At 39.9% G+C, this 14,637-nt stretch overlaps 1 long non-coding RNA gene across 1 annotated transcript; it reads left to right on the forward strand.

The window, feature by feature from the left end:
• The first annotated feature begins 718 nt into the window (after positions 1–718).
• On the forward strand, positions 719–1,526 carry LOC134287377 (uncharacterized). Its single transcript, XR_009997260.1, has 2 exons — positions 719–1,006; positions 1,147–1,526. It is a non-coding gene; the product is annotated as an uncharacterized LOC134287377 (long non-coding RNA).
• Positions 1,527–14,637: the final 13,111 nt, after the last annotated feature.

Here is a 14,637-nt window from a genome sequence, read left to right on the forward strand (position 1 = left end):
TCAATATCAATCAGTTTCGTCACCCAAACAAGTTGGCACCGAACAACGCTTACAAACATCACTCTGGCGTTATCATTAAAAAATCCCACACGCACAGTCTACAAGTACTGAACTGTTTACACGGCTCCCAGCCATTCTCTCCATCTCGTTGGTCAAAGCACGTTGGCGTTCCGGTGGCATCCTGCATATGCTTAAAATACTCGCAGGATCTACCGAACTTCTCGTGAATCTTCCAGAAGTTGTCCCTAGGGGTTACCTGACCAATACGAAGGCCACAGTAGAAACACTGAATGGTGGCCGGTCGGCCCGGGTTGAAGTATCCCGCTACCGTCAAGCGACGTCTAGTCTCCACATCCCACGCTGTGCCGTCGAACGTTTTCAACCGTTCCGGGTACGATTCGTATTCTGGGAATCGCGCGTCACACTCGAAGCGACCGTCATCGTCTCTGAAGCCCGCTACGTCCGCTTCAACGTTATCCATTTTCGACGGAGTTAGATGTGCGAATTTGATTGGGTTTGTCTATTTCTCCACGACGGCCGGTGGCTAACTACACTGTGATGGTAGTGCTCATATACTTAGCTGTTAGCTTGATTTATGAAGCATCTGTCTTTGTTGCGGGCATTATCAGTGTATTGGCAGAATCGCGAACTCTTATCGTTTATCGTGTGGCTAGGTACAAATAGCTACCTTTCTTCGCTGCCGATGACCCGGGTATTTTTTCGCTTTCCATTCATGTTTCTTTATCTAGCTAGCTAGATAATTAAGCTAGTTCTAAGAACACCAATTTCCTTGAATGTCAAGACAAATTTTCCATTCACTTATCACATTTGCATAGTGAAACCTTTAACAAGCTATGTAGTTTTTCGTATCATTTACAGGAAATTTTGCCTAAAATATCACAATGAAGTAACATGTTGCTTGAGGAACAATGGTCACCAGGTTGCAAAGAAGATCAGGGTGTCCAAACCCCATGGCTATAGAAGGAAACCAAACAACAAAGAAATGGTAAGAAACAAAGCTTTAACAAAACCATGACCTAATATAATATTCATCGCTTTCGGTTTTGTTCCTAACGAAGTCTATAGCAATCACATGTAAATTTTCTACTGCGCGTTGAATACTTATGTCATGGCTTTGATTCCCAGCCCCGGCACTTGCAATTTTTCGTCAGTTGCTTTTCCTCCGAGAGAAACTGACATTGACCCTCTTCTGAGCCCCATGGCTCAAACGGACCCGGATACCTGGACATCGGCGAACTGCTACTCATTATGGACCCCCAATCGGACTGGAAAGGAACAACGGCCATCCATCATCATCCTTGTGCTCATCATTCTACTAGGTATAAAGTAGAAAAAGTGAAAGCAGCAGAAAGGCAACCAGTTCGATAAAGTAGAATAGAATCTAGGCGCTGTACAAAATGTAAGTGCAGCTGTCAATTGAAATTGCTCACGTAGTGCCCCAGTGGACAATAGAGCTGTAAATTAGGTTAAGTGATTAAGAATAAAAAAAATAATTAGTAATTCAACTTTACAATGATTTCGGTGGGGTTGTTCCATGTAAATTCATCACAATTTTATGGATGGAGGGTTATTGGGCGGGTATTAAACTATTTGTAGACAGGAGGAGGGAGTGGTGGTAATCATGCCCAAAATCATGGAGAAGATCTTCGCAATTATCGTTATTTTCGGATTACGATGATTGACGGTCAGATCAGAACCACCATCGTACGTGACAGGGGAGTCAAATTCCTGGTTCTACCGAAGATTACTACAAGTCTACCGCAGCAATAGATCGATACGTCATCGTGGAATCTGCCATCAGGATTATGCCTGGCGGATATCGGCCTCAATTAACCTGATTCGTTCAATGTGATTTGGGAGTAGCTGTCTTCTCAGAGTTGCTACTCAGTGAGCAGCTGAAACTCTTCAGGTCAGGTGCGATTCTCCACAGCACGGAACTAGGATGGATCGTTGCTGGAGAGCTACCAAAAACGGCTATCGTGAGCTACAGTGCAGTAACTTCATCGTCGGTAACAACAACAGAGATTTTTGAGGAGCTAACGAAATTTTGGAAATTGAAAGCTTGCAACACGAAGAGCTTGTCTGTTCATCGAGGAGTCTGTCTGCGAAACCATCTTCGAGGAGACAACCACCAGAGATCCGCATGGGAAGTTCCGAGTCAGCTACCAAAGAAGAAATACATACTGGACAAATCAGGAAAATCGAAGGCATACCAATAGGAAGCAATCGGTGAAGTACTAGATTGAAAGTAGTGAGCTGGATTTTTGTATGGTGAGATGATCAGTTCTCCATTTCTGCAATAAAATAGTGCAAACAGCGTGGGTTATATGATTTCTTGACTAGTTTTATTCTGTTTGAGCAAAAGTTTGGGTAACTGTGTTGTTGTATTTTTTTTTCTTGCTATTTCAATAACACAGTTCGCCAAACTTTTGCTCAAACAGCATAAAACTAGTCAAGAAATCATATAACCCACGCTGTTTGCACCATTTTATTGTGCGTTTAGCACTAAATTGATTTCCGAAAAAACTTCATTGACTTCCGCTGCTTTTCCTATGCGTTAAACATAACGTCGGAAGTAGTGCGCTGTATAGAAAACCAGATTTACTGTACAGCGCACTACTTCCGACGTTATGTTTAACGCATAGGAAAGGCAGCGGAAGTCAATGAAGTTTTTTCGGAAATCAATTTAGTGCTAAACGCACAATATTGCAGAAATGGAGAACTGATCATCTCACCATACAAAAATCCAGCTCACTACTTTCAATCTGATTGCGTCCTATTCAGAACTGAAGGCCATGTATACGGCATTTATGCATGAGTATCTTGGTTTGGATACGACTGGGATGATTTTGCTTCGGAATGTTGGCTTTGCAGTCGTTTAGGGGAATCGAAAACACTAGTTTATGATTTTCCCGACGTTTTGGTCCGTATGGGACCTTTTTCAAGGGTTCAAGCCATCATTCCGATGCATGAGTATTTTCAAATGGGACATACGAAGGAGGTAAAGGCGGACGACGAAGAATTCAGGTGTGGAGTAGGATAAATCGCCAATTATTACACACCTTAAAAACTCGGCAATTGTTGCACACTCTATGCTCTTCTTATGAGGTGTACAACAATTGGCGATTTACCCTATTTCATTCCGCATCACGCTGTACTGAAGCCGAACAGCATGATAACTAAGCTAAGAGTTGTTTTCGATGCATCCTGTCCTCCGTTGAGTGTGTCCCTCAACGATGTTTCGATGGTTGGGCCTGTTGTTCAGTATGGTCTTCGGAGCATCCTCCTACTTTTTCGATTAGTGTTCAGGTATGCTATTATATGAGATTTAGATGAAATATACCGAATGTAATGGCAGCACGCATCGCACCAACTTCTCCATAAGATATTCAACAACAACAGTTATGTACGGTACATCCTCTGCACCGTACCTCACTACTTGTTGTTTGAATCGATGTGCTGAAGAAGGTGCAGAACGTTATGCAGTTGCTGCAGCGGTAGTCAATAACATCTTTTACGTGGTTGATATGCTAGCGGGCTTCCAAACTATTGAAGAAGGGAAACTTGTTTGCAAGGATATTCGAGAGCTTCTGCAAGGATCAGGTTTCAATATGAGGAAGTGGAACAGCAATCATCCGGAAATTTTGTCGAAGATTCCTCCTAAACTACATGATGATCGTAAGTTCTAGATCTGGATGAGAAGGTGATGGTGACGACGTTGGGTCTGACTTGGGAGCCAGCTTCGGATACGTTGCGGATCAAGATTCCCGCTGGAGACTTGAAGGGCCAGTTACGCATCGAATCGTTCTCTCAGAGCCATCGAATCGGCTTTTCGTGCCATATTGACTAGTGGATCCAGTTATAGTTCAAGGAAAACTATTTCTGCAAGAATTTTGGCAAGAAAAGTACTCATGGGATGAGCTTTCAAGTGGTGATCTACAGTCACAATGGCTGTAGTTCAAGAGAAACCTCAGCGAGCTTGATGAACTATCTGTACCCAGGTGGATTGGATGCGGGAAAGACGTGACCTCGTGCGAAGTCCACGGATTCGGTGACGCTTGCGACAAGATCTACGGGGCAACGGACTACCTGCGAATCTGGACGGAGAAATAAGGGTGAACCTGGTAATGGCCAAATCGAAGGTTGAACATTTGGAAGATCTCAGTCGAAGAAAAAAGCAAACTACGCCTCGTCTAGAGATGTCTGGCGCGCTTCTGCTCGCCAATCTCTACGAACCCGTTATTAGCTGTCTGGGGATTGGAGCAACGTCTTTCTTTTGGACGGATTCGACGACCTGTTTAATGCTGGATTTGTTGCACCCTTCAAGGTGGCAAGCATTCGTTGGAAATACAGCATGCAGGTTGCGTGTGGAACCACGTGCCAGGAATGCTGCACTCGTGTCTGCAGTTCTTCAGGCACTACATCAAAGTGAAGTGTTCAAGCTTCCATCGTATTTTTTAACCTTGTAACCCCTCCGTTACCACCCCCCCCTAACGAGAGTGCGAAAAAACACTCTTTTCGCTATAACTTTTTTGTTTTTCAATATTTTTCAACCAAATTTTGACACAAGAAGCGGATATCCTTCTAGTTTAGGGATTTTCCAGGGACTTTTGGAATGGCCACCTGGTTCCGGAGTTATTCCGGAATCAAAATGGGTCATTGGAATTGGCCATATTGGATAAAGTGAATTTTCGATATGAGAACAGTTTAGTTTTTAGACCTAAATGAACTAGAATGATAGAAACATATGCCTGGAAGTCCATACCGGTCACTAAGTGCCTTGGAACCAGTTTTACGGATGTTCCGGGGAACCGGTTCCGGTGTCAATTTTTAAATATGTTTCAATACCATCATGCGACACCTCAAACTTCGTGATTTTTCAAGATACATCATTCTGAACTGTTTTTGTGTAAACCGAAATACTTTTGACCATTTTGGAACCGATAAGCGGCTTTCACGGGAATTGGTTCCGGTGATTCCGGGGTCAATTTTTGAATTCGTGGTTTTTCGAGATACTTCATTCGGAGCTGTTTTTGTGTTATCCAAAATACTTCCTCCTGGTATTTCTTCAAGACCTTCTCCATGGGGTTTTCAAGGAATTCCTCTATCGAATCTTCCAGTGAAATCTCAAGGTATTCCTTTATGGATTCCTCCCGATATTTCTTCAATATGCTTCTCTTGGGATTTTCCAGGCATTCCTGAAGTTTTACCAGACATTTTGCAGAGATTCCTCCAGCAATCCCTCCTACTATGATACCTCCCGCAATTCTTCTAGGGATTTCTCTCGAGATTTATATTTTTTTTCTTTTTCAGGAATTCTTGCTGAGGTTATTGAAGACAATCTTCTTGAGGTTCTTCCAGAAGTTTCTCCGGCGATTCCTCCAGGAATTCCTTCAGAGATTTTGGCCTGGGATTTCTCGAGAAATTCCTCATGGGATTCCTCCAAGAACTCGTTTTGGCCTACCTCCAAGAGATGATTGCCTGCAATTCCTTCAGGGACTCTTTCACGGATTCTCCAGAATACTTCTAAAGATTATTCCAGGGATTTCTCTAGGCATTCCTCTAGGTATATATTCAAAGAACATCCTTTAGGATTCCTCCAAGCATTCCTTATGGGATTTCACAAGAGAATTCTCTAGTAATACCTACTAGTCTTTTGAATAATCACTACAAGTATCACCAGAGGCATTCCTCCAAGTATCCCAGCAAGAATGTCAAGAAAAATCTATAGAGGTTTTCCTGCAGGTATCACAATAAAACTTTCTGGAGGAGTCCTAGCAGGCATTTCTGAAAGAATCATAATAGGAATCGCTTGCGGAATCCCAGGGAGCTCCAGGAGGAATTCCATGATTTTTTTTTTTTGAGATATTCCAGGATAATGTCTGTGTAGTAATTTCTCGAGGAAACACCAATGCACTTCTGGGAGAATCGTAGAAAGATTGCCTTGAATCATCTCAAAAGTTTTCGAAGGAACCTTAGGTGAAATTTTAAGAAGAAATCCTAGATGGTTTCCGAGAGGTATTACAGTAAAAATTTCTGTATGAGTCCTGGATGAAATTGTTGGAAAAAACATTGATTTGAGGAATCCAGCAGGAACTCTTTCAGGAAGGCCAATAGGAGCTCCTGGAGGAATCCCTTGAGAAATTTATGAGGGAATCTTTGGATAAAATTTCTTGGATAAATATACCTGGAGGAATCTCCGGAGGAACTTCAGGAAGAATCTTAGGAAAAATCTCTGAAGGAATTCTTGGAAGGATTCTGGGATTTATCATTGTGTTAATTTCAGCAGAAGTTTTAGGAGGAATTGCTAAAGGAAACTATGCAGGACTTTCTAAAGAAACCCCATCAAGAATTCCTGGAGAAATGCAAAGAAAAATCCCTAGAAAAAAATATCTGGATATCTAGAGAAGTCCCTGGAAAAACCAGTAGAGGTATTCTGGAGGAACTCATAGAGAACGCCCTAAAGAAATCACAGGAGGAAATGCTGAAAAAATCTCACGAAGATTTCCCGGAAGTAATACAGCAAGAATGCCAGGATAAATCCTATAGGAATCACTAGAAGAGCTCCTGGAGGTTAAAATTTCTGAGACAGGAATTGTTGGAAGAACCGCAGGAGAAGTTGGTTGAGGAATCTTTGGAGGAAGGTCATGAGGAGTTTCTGCAGATATTTCATGAGGAATTTCTGGAAAAGTCTTTGGATAAAATCTCTGGAGAAATTCCTGGATGATTCGTTGGAGAAATCCCTGGAAGAACAACCGAAGACATTACGGCAAGAATTCCAGGAGGGTTGCCAGGCAGGATCCCAGCAAAAAAAAACCATGAGTTGGCTCTAGAAGTCTAGAAGAATCCCTAGCAGAACTATTGAATTTTCATAGTTATAATTTCTGGAGGAGTCCTAGCAAGAATAGTTGGAAGAACCCCAGGAAGAGTTTGTTGATGAATTCCAGCTGAAATTTCAGGAGGAAGGTCACGAGGAGCTCCTGGAGGAACCCCATGAGAAATGAGTGAAGGAATCCCGCGATAAAATTTCTAAATGAATTCCTAGAAGAATCGCCGGAGGAACTTTTTGTTCAAAATATTGCCTTGAATAATCCCAGCAAATATTATTGAATACATCAAGAAATCACTAGGAGAAATTCTAGGAGAACTCCTGAAGGTACTAATGAAGACAAGAAGGAGTCCTAGGAGGATTTGTTGGCAGAACCACAGTTGCAACTGTTTAATTCCTGAATAAAATCTCTGAAGACGTTCCTGGAGCAATCACCGGAAGAGCTTCTGGAAAAGCTTAGATTGGGATATATCCACAAGATAACATTTCAATAATATATGTTGTTGTAGAAAAAGTTTAGTTATCATCCTACTAAAGATAATGTACAAATATGTTATGAACAATACGACAACAAAAACAAGTTCACAAATTTCCTGTTATTAAGTTGTTATTGATCTGACAAAACATGTTATTGAATTAGTCTTCCAGGAATATTTTTTGTTATGATTTTTGTTATTTTGCCGCTTATGACAGACAAGTTCATATCATAATATGTTATGCTAATAACATAAAAATTACTGATTCCATTCTCAGTTATTAAGCCAAAATAACATATTTTATTATGCTGTTGATATTTTCTTCTGCTCGGGGATTATATCCCTGGATTCCCCCACGAATTTTTCATGGCATTGCTCCAGGAGCTCCTCTTGGCTTTCCTGAAGGAGTTCCAGCTGGATTCGTCAAAGCGATTCCTACTGTGGTTCTTTCAGCAATTTCTCCCAGGACTCATCCTGAAATTCTTACTGTAATACCTAATTCTTCTAGAGTTTCTTCTTATAATTTTCCTGGGGTTCCTTCAAAAACTCTTGGGATGATTCAAGGTAATCTTTCTACGTTTCTTCCTGAAGTGCCTTTGGTGTTTCCTCGAGTAATTACTCCAGAAACTTTATCCTAGAATTTCTCCGAAAATTTCCAATGGAATCCCTCCTGGAGCTCCAGCTGGGATTCAACAAGCGATTCCCACTGTGTTTCTTTCAGGAATATCCTCTATGACTCCTCCAGAAAGTTTTATTGTGATACCTGCAGGAAACCCTCTATGGATTTCTTTTGACATTCTTGCTGGTTTTTTTCGAATAGTCTTCCTAGGATACTTCCAGAAATGCCTCTGGTGATACTGCTAGTGATTTTTCTTTAGACTAGTAGGTATTACTAGAGAATTCACTTGTGAAATCCCATAAGGAATGCTTGGAGGAATCCTAAAATATGTTCTTTGAATATATACCTAGAGGAATGCCTAGCGAAATCCCAAGAATAATCTTTAGAAGTATTCCGGGGAAATTCGTGAAAGAGTCCCTGAAGGAATTGCAGGTAATCAATTCTTGGAGGTAGGCCGATACGAACTCTTGGAGGAATCCCATGAAGAATTTCTCGAGAAATCGCAGGCCAAAATCTCTGAAGGAATTCCTGGAGGAATCACCGGAGAAACTTCTGGAAGAATCTCAAGAAGATTGTCTTCAATAACCTCACCAAGAATTCCTGAAAAAAACAATAGAAATCTCGAGAGAAATCCCTAGAAGAATTGCGGGAGGTATCATAGTAGGAATTTCTAGAATAATCCTAGAAGGGATTGCTGGAGGAATCTCTGCAAAAATGTCTGGTGAAACTTCAGGGATGCCAGGAAAAACCCAAGAGAAGCATATTGAAGAAATATCGGGAGGAATCCATAAAGGAATACCTAGAGAATTCACTGGAAGAATCAATAGAGGTATTCCTTGTAAACCCCATGGCCTTGAAGAAATACCAGGAGGAAATATTTTGGATAACACAAAACAGCTTAGTATGATGTATCTTGAAAAACCACGAATTTCGAGGTGTCGCATGATACTGTTTCGTTCACATTCGAAAAATGGAACCCGTGACCGCTAGAATCATTTCCCGGTAATCAGTTTGTCGGTTCTAAAATGGCCAGAAGTATTCCATTCGGCACATAACGGTGTATTTTGAAAACCGCGATGTTAGAAATTCCAAATGACAGTATTGCACCATTTCCAAAACTTTTCGCCGGAACTGGATTACGGAAAATCGGTAAACCGATTCCAAAATATCCAAATGTATTCTAAATGACCAATCATCGATTCTATAACTTTCAAAATCATGAAGTTTGATATGTCGCATGATGGTGTTTATTCATCTTAGAAAATTTGACCCCGGGACCACCGGAACCAATTCCCGTGAAATCCGCCTATCGGTTCCAAAATGGCCAAAAGTATTTCGGATTACACAAAAACAGTTCAGAATGATGCACGCTGTGTCTGAAACAGCAGATTATAAAAATTGAATGTACATCGGGTTTCTTTCCACCAAACATCAGTATTCAAGCTATATTTTCATTTGCAGAAGGTTTTAAAATATTTCATCGGGGAAATTTTGATTTTTTCATCTTTTTAACTGTTTTTCATACAAATTTATATGAAATCCTCATTTTTGGCGAAATTCTCTCCCATACAAAATGTATGGGAAATTTTTTCACCGATAGAATATTTTAAAACCTTCTGCAAATGAAAATATAGCTTGAATACTGATGTTTGGTGGAAAGAAACCCGATGTACATTCAATTTTTATAATCTGCTGTTTCAGACATAGCGTGTGATGTATCTTGTAAAATCACGAAGTTTGATGTGTCGCATGATGGTATTGAATCATATTCAAAAATTGATACCGGAACCAATTCCCGCGAAATCCGCTTATCGGTTCCAAAATGGCCAAAAGTATTTCGGTTTACACAAAAACAGTTCAGCATGATGTATCTTGAAAAATCACGAAGTTTGATGTGTAGCATGATGGTATTGAAACATATTCAAAAATTGACCCCGGAACCGGTTCCCCGGAACATCCGTAAAACTGGTTCCAAGGCACTTAGTGACCGGTATGGACTTCCAGGCATATGTTTCCATCATTCTAGTTCATTTAGGTCTAAAAACTAAACTGTTCTCATATCGAAAATTCACTTTATCCAATATGGCCAATTCGAATGACCCATTTTGATTCCGGAATAACTCCGGAACCAGGTGGCCATTCCAAAAGTCCCTGGAAAATCCCTAAACTAGAAGGATATCCGCTTCTTGTGTCAAAATTTGGTTGAAAAATATTGAAAAACAAAAAAGTTATAGCGAAAAGAGTGTTTTTTCGCACTCTCGTTAGGAAGGGGGGGGGGGTTGGTAACGGAAGGGTTAATCGCCTGGACACGTCGCTTTGCTAACAATTGCCGATAGAGGAGTGGACAACAGTGGATGATAGGGTCGTTAACAGCAGAAGAGCACGATTCAGCGCTGTTAGCTTCGGTATAGCTAGCCCAGTCAAAATGCTATCCGCTAGATTTGGTAGACATCGCAACTAAGAACGAGGTGAGACCAACATCCCGTGATGATCGATGGAATACTTTGCGTTGGTGGCCGGCTTGCGGTTTCCCGAGGCCGTAGACATCCAATAATTCTGGACAGTCATATTCCGCTTACAAAGCTCATTCTGACTGATTATCACCATCGGCTACTATATTGTGGACCGCAGCTGATGATAGCTTGCGTTCAAGAGACGTTCTGACCATTAAGCATCCGGAACGTCATGCACGAGTGCGTGGAATGTTTTCGTGCACTTTATTTTTTGTTTTTTACACGGGTCTGGTTTTTGCTATAACATAGTCAACTTTCAACCGATTCTCATGAAATTTTGTACACATGTAGGCACGATTAGTAATATCAGTGTAATGCAATGTAATGTAATGTGTAAATTTCATGAGAATCGGTTTAAAATTGATTGAGTTATAGCAAAATAACGACCCGTGCAAAAAAATAATCGGGTGTATAGCAATTTGTGTCCTACTCGTTTATTTTCGTGATTTTTCCTTTTTTTCAAAAGCTATTTAATTTTTATTAAATCGTAGAACCTTTCTTTTAGGATTTCTGCGGCACTCCCATTTCTAGGGTATTCGCGGGATAGAGAGGGGGGGGGGGGGGGGGGGGGTCTGGGAATCCCGAAATACGATGAACGTAATATATGAGTCTTCCTTGAGGTATTGTCTGATAATATCGCAAAACCAAAGTGATATTGTCTGGTAACCCGAATATAAAGACGTCTTCTGACAAGTTTTGTATAAAATCTTCAAAAACAGTCATGATTTTCCACATTTCTTAGGAGACATTTCGGAAGAAATCAAAAACTCCCGGGACGAATCTCTGAGAGAAATTCTTTCGGAAGAAATCTCTGGAGACATCACGGAAGAAATCCCTGAAAGAATCCCTGGAAACTCCAGTTAGCCTAGTGGTTAAGGCTATGGATCGCCAATCCCGAGACGACGGGTTCGATTCCCGTTCCGGTCGGGAAAATTTTCTCGACTCCCTGGGCATAGTGTATCATTGTACTTGCCTCACAATATACAATTTCATGCAATGGCAGGCAAAGAAAGCCCTCCAATTAATAACTGTGGAAGTGTTCAAAGAACACTAAGTTGAAGCGAAGCAGGCCAAGTCCCAGTTGGGACGTAGAGCCATAAAAGAAGAAGAAGAAGAAGAATCCCTGGAAACTCTCGGCGGAAGCCCAGGAGCCATTTTTAAAGAAATCCCTAGATGAGCCACGTGAAAAATCAATGAAGAATTCTCGGGTAGAATAAATCTCTGAAGCAATCAATGAAGAAATCCTTGGAGGAATCCCTAGAGGAATCAATATCCCAAGTAGGAATTCTGAAAGGAATCCTTCAAAAAATCTCTTGAAGAATTCCTGAAGAAATCCCAGAAAAAAAACCCTAAAGGAACTCCTGCAATCCAGGAAAAATCATTAAGGGATTTAAGAAATTCCGCCGGTAGTTCCAATAATTCCTCCAGAAATTCCTCCTGTAATTTTTACAAGGATTCTTCCAGAACCTCTTCTGACATTATCACTAGAAATTCTCGCTGGGATTCCTCTAGCGATTCCTACATGGATTTCTTCAGGATTTCAGTACTCCTACTGGGAATCCTCTGCCGATTATTTTGAAAACTACTGCTGGGATTGCTTCTGGACTGCTGCTGGGATGCTTCTAGACATTTCTAAAAAAAAAAGATATTCAAAGCTTCCAATATCTTGGTAGCCAAATGGTGGACCAAGATCGACATATGTGCACGGATCAAGAAGGCGATGCTGCTTTCGCGAGTTTAAGAAATGTATGGAAAACAGCCAGATTAGTCGACGCTGTACGCAAGTGAAACTTGGTGTATATCAGAGGAGAACACTCAACTGCTGCAGGTATTCATCAATAGATGTCTGCGGAATATACGTGCATGATGGTCTGACACTTGGATCTCCAACGTGGAGCTCCATCGTCGATGTCATCAAAAGCCGATAGCGACGGAAATTCGGGAGCTAAAGTGGAGGAGGGTCGGCCATGTTGAAACTGCAATCACCAGAAGAGCCCCACACAGGGACTTTCGTGTTTAAAAGAAAGAACTTAACTGCTTAAATCAAATTTAATTTATTGCCGACCAACAGTACACATTCAAACTCCCCAAAGCAACGAATTGCAACAACATTGCGCCCAAGTAACATTTTAAGTTTTGTTCGGCTCTACAAGAGATCGTCATGGCAAATTTTATAAAACTTGCAATAAAACTGAATCATACATCAAAACCTCTTTTTTTTTGTTTTTATTTTTGTGTATTTTAACTTAGATGCTAATTCTACACTCACCAAAACCTCTTTAAGAGCATCTTCCGGCTAAGTGGACCACTCTCGGAGAGGTTTTGCAAACCGCATTAAGAGTAGCAATAAACCCGTTTTAAAACCTAGTTAAAAAAAATCTCGATTGTTGTTTTTTTTTTCAACAAAAACTATGAAAGCTCAAGATGCAGAGAAGCTTCTTCGAAGGCACGTAAAGTTCAGGAGGATACATCATTCGTAAGTAGAAAGCGATTATTTCAAAGCAATATTTTAGTAGTTATTGTGCTGGGAGGCTTATGCGCATTCGAATTTACCGTAAATATTGTGGTTGCAGAATCATAAAATCAATGCGCTTCGAAAATAGTGAATATTATCGTCTTGGAATGAAATAAATCAATTTGTAAATTTAGTAAAACTATCTCGAATCACAAGAAAACTCAGCAGAGAGAGTTTATTTATGTGAGCATGTTATGAAAATGGTGGCAAACTATCAATTCATTGCTAATTTAAGCAAAATTAACTATTTTCCATTCACGTAAACTAATTCTTCAATATGGCGACGATCATAAGCAGCGAAAATAAAACAAAAGCAAGTTTACTTTTATGATGACCGCAATAAACCTAGCAGTGTCGTAGTTCTGCTTTTCCATCAACAGATATCGTTACTAATCGAACGGATCGCCATCTGTTGTTTTATTGTGGTAATAATGATTGCCAGAAGGTATACATATCGGAAAGTTTTGTTTACTCTTAAAATCTGCCTTTATGGATATCTTCAAGTATACTATAAAACATTTTATCAATGGTTTTCATAAAAGCAGTCATAAAACTGTGAGTTTTAATTATTGCTGTAATAAAACCCTAGACGAATTTCGCGCCAACTCGACCAGTGGTTGGCAACACCCTCTCAGAATCGAATGAAACTTGGTGGGCATAAAGACTAGGTTTTTATAAGCAACTTTGCATACTTAAATTTTCGAAAATTTTCAAGAGTAACATTTGAAGAGGGCCTAACTTTTTTTCGAAGAATTTTTTAAAATCGATGTAACTCAAAAATGACAAGACCTATAGAAAAGTGTTGTATGGGGAACTTTTAGAGAATTGTCCAAGCTTTCATGAAAAAATATTTTAAAAATTCTAAATACATTTTTACACGCTAAAAAATATATTTTTAAAATTAAAAGTCAATTTACAGAAAATGCCCACTTTTTTATGTTTTGAAATTTTTTTTTCAAGAAAGTCAATATTGTTGCCTAACTTTCCTCCATACATCACAAGATGGGCACTTTTAAGAAAAAAAAGTTTTTCTAACAAAAACTTTTTCATGTTATTTTTTTTAGCGTATTGCGCATTAACTCGTACAGGATGTATCAAGAATCCTTATACCCATTTAATAACACTCAATGGGCATTACAACTTTGTTTAATTGGGTGCCTTCTTTTTCTTGGCGTTACATCCCAACTGGAATAGAACCTGTTTCTCAGCTTGTTTTGATATCTGAATGCTCAAAACAGCATTCTGTTTGCTGAAATTGTATTATTGTGTGCCTAGAACCAGGGAACTAACATCATTATTAGAAGCGAATGATAAAGAATCGGTTTTATTTCAACAATGGCTAACCACTGATCGATGCAATTTGGAAACTATTACTAAGACTATAGACGAGTTTGTTCCGTATTTTGTAGAAAAAGTTGATAAGCTTATAACTCATGATTTCATTTATAAAGAACAATCCTCATTTTTGCGGGATAAAAAAGAATCTCTTGATTGATTGATTTGTCTTTATTAGAGAGACTTTCAGCCCTTGGCTGGTTCGTCTCTGAAAAGAATCTCTTAAACAGGGTGAAGTATTAACAATTTGTGACTTTTCAGAAAATTATTCATTTATCATTCAAAATTCAGCTCAAGGTTACCATTGGAATAATTCTCAAGCTACCATT

The sequence above is a fragment of the Aedes albopictus genome, chromosome 2 (genome assembly GCF_035046485.1).
Source record: "Aedes albopictus strain Foshan chromosome 2, AalbF5, whole genome shotgun sequence".
In the NCBI taxonomy this organism is placed as follows: Eukaryota; Metazoa; Arthropoda; class Insecta; order Diptera; family Culicidae; genus Aedes; species Aedes albopictus.